The sequence below is a fragment of the Rhinopithecus bieti genome, unplaced genomic scaffold (genome assembly GCF_001698545.2).
Source record: "Rhinopithecus bieti isolate Rb0 unplaced genomic scaffold, ASM169854v2 scaffold_33065, whole genome shotgun sequence".
Classification (NCBI taxonomy): Eukaryota; Metazoa; Chordata; class Mammalia; order Primates; family Cercopithecidae; genus Rhinopithecus; species Rhinopithecus bieti.
In genome coordinates, this window is record NW_016814114.1 from 1,472,501 (window position 1) to 1,475,461 (window position 2,961).

The following is a 2,961-nucleotide window of genomic DNA, read 5'->3' on the forward strand; positions in this document are numbered from 1 at the left end:
GCTGCAGGAGCACTTCTCAGGCTCATGGGCGGGGTCTGTGCCCAGGACACTTCTCTGTCCCCTCCCCTCTCAGTCTTGCCTCCTTGTCCCTCCTTTCCCTTTATTTTCTGTCTGTGTTTCAGGCCCCTGGGAATTGCTGAGGCCTCTGCCTCCTTCAGCAGTGATTCTCTCACCCAACCTCTACACACACTATGCCCAGACACATACACACATACACAGACACACACACAGAGAAACACACACACACAGACACACACACACACACACAAAGAGACACACACAGACACACAGTCACACACACACCCTGTGGGTTGGGTGAGCACAGCCCTGGGCCCTCAGCGTCCTGCAGCCCATGTCTCCAGGTCGGGTGCACAGTTGCTTCCCCTGCCCTCTCCCTTCCCCATCTGACTCTTCCCTTCAGATCAGGAGGTCGGGGCTCCGCAAGGACCCTGTCACAGGGACACCACCACTGAGCTTTGGGGAGGTGAGTGCTCACTGGTGAGAGGGAGGATCCCTCTCTCTCATTGTGTCAAGCTTGGTTGCAGCTTCCAAGGATGAACATTCAATGCCCTGGATATCCCAGAAGGAACTGTCCTTACTGGTGGTGTGCAGAGCAAATAATCTCTTATGCCTCCCGAGAGAGAGGGCTGTTCTGGTTGGCCAATCGGGGGCTGTGGGCCTAGTGGTCACTAGGGACAGGTATCAGCCATTTTCTTGCTCTCTGGGTTCTGGCAGCTGAGCTGGGGCTTGGGCCTTCCATGTTCTCTCTGACCATCTTGGGTGTCCTCTGTTTTCGCCCGGCTGACTGTCCTGTGGTCACCCCACCTTCCCCATGGCTAGTGCAGCAGGAAGTGGGGAGTTGCTCAAGGGCCCCACAGGACACTGCTCTCTGAGATCCAGGAGAGGGAGCCTGGGACACAGCAGGGGCTCAGAGCTGGAGAGACTCATCCCAACTTACTCTGCAGCCAGGATGGGCTCAGCCCTCCCCATGCTGACATCCCCTGGGGTCTGTCCTAAGGGTTTGGACCTGGTCAGGCCCCTCTGTGTAGAGGAAGGATGGACAGTGGCCAGAGAGTCCGTCTGGGGGGGACGTTGCTCACACCTGAGAGGGCAGGTAGGGATGCGCCATGTTCTGGGAACAAAGAGAGCTCATCCCTTGCCCCCAGGTTGTGTACATGAGAGAGCTCTGTCCTCCCTCCTGGCTTCACGAAGGACAGCAGGGGGCAGGTGGTCACATCCCAGATAGTGCCTGGGCGTGATCATCACATACTCTTCGAGCTTCCTGAGGTGCAGAGGGAAGGTCACAGGGGGCCTGGCTATTCCCCAGAGGCACTGTGGGCCCTCAGGCAGCTGTGGTTCTGTGTCAGCGCTGGGCTCAGCCTGTCATGCCCTAGAGAACAGGACAGATGGAGCGGGGGTAGGGCATTTAGGGAGCAGTCACAGAAAGAGTTGATGAGGATGGAAGGAGATCATGAGGTGAAAGTGCCCAGAGTGGTGTCGCGTGCACCAGCGCTGCCCTGGCAGATGCTTTTTTTTTTTTTTTAGACGGAGTCTCGCTCTGTCGCCCAGGCTGGAGTGCAGTGGGGCGATCTCCGCTCACTCTTAGCTCCGCCTCCCGGGTTCACGCCATTCTCCTACCTCAGCCTCCCTAGTAGCTGGGACTACGGGTGCCCGCCACCACGCCCGGCTAATTTTTTGTATTTTTAGTAGAGACGGGGTTTCACCGTGTTAGCCAGGATGGTCTCGATCTCCTGACCTCCTGATTCGCTCGCCTCGGCCTCCCAAAGTGGCTTTTTAGCTGGACCCCAGGGAAGGAGTGGGTGTGTGGGGCAGGAGGTACCTGCAGAGGGAGCGGCCTCATGCTGGCGGCTGCCTGGCTGCAGGGAGGAGCTGATAGAATCTGTATGGAGAGCTTGGAGGGTAAGGAGGACGTGGGCTGGGGTGCCCTGTGAGGGTGGACCCTGCTTGGCTGTGGGTTCCGCTGAGGGAGGTCAGCAGTCGCTGGGAAGGCTCCAGGCTGGAGGGACTCTGCCGCCCTCTGGTGGACTGAAAGGGAAGTGTGGGTGGCCGCAGTCCCAGGCCAGGCTGCGTGTTTTATTCCACATGGATTTGCACATTTCACGCGAGGTCACCCACATGTTATGTCAGAGCTCCATCACGTTCCAGCCACATGAGTCCCAGTTTCTGTGGCTGCAGGTTCACTGTCCGCCCTCTTTCACAATCACATGTCCCAGACACAGATTTGTGTCACCTGTGAGTTTGTGTTTGTGTGCAGTGGGCTGCACTGTGTATGCCCTGGGGCAGTGATGTCTGCGGCTGAGCACTGGTTGGAGATTTGGGAGCAGAAGAGGGAGGTACAGGGTGGGAAGATCAGTGTCAGGGGAGCAGAGAGGGAGCAGGGACAAGTCATCTTTATTTCTTACTCCCAGGGGACCAGAACTCAGGACCCTGACTCTGGGGCTCAGCACCACACCCTGTTAGTGTCCCTGGGTGTCGCGAGTGCTCATAATTTTATGTTGTCTTGGATTTTTTTAAGTTGTAAGTTTAAGTGCCTTATATCAGAGGCAGGACTTGGTCACCATGACAGTTTTCAATACTGTACCTGGTCCAAATGGCTCCAGTTGGTGGCCAGAGATAAAATCTTAGAGGCATCTCTCCTGCTTAATGTGTTGGGCTCCCCTGTCTCCAGCTGGTTCTTTTAAAAGGACAATTCTGACCTTTTTATTCTTAAATTTAAAGTGACCACCTCTCAGTCACAGCGTGATCTCCTGGCCCCAGTGCCTGCTTTAAACGAACTCAGTCAATAAACCTGTCAGATAGCATCCTGGCCCCAGTAAAGCCAAGACCCACAGGTCCCTTTTCTTTCTTCCTCCCTTTCTTTCTTCCTCTCTTTCCTTCCTTCCTTCCTTCCTTCCTTCCTTCCTTCCTTCCTTCCTTCCTTCCTTCCTTCCCTCCCTCCCT

The 2,961-nt window shown here is 55.9% G+C and overlaps 1 protein-coding gene across 1 annotated transcript in view; it reads left to right on the forward strand.

Annotated features, from left to right (window-relative positions):
* Positions 1–2,961, forward strand: part of LOC108513890 (uncharacterized protein ZNF561-AS1-like) — a 42,398-nt gene that overhangs the window by 5,128 nt on the left and 34,309 nt on the right. The window lies entirely within an intron of this gene.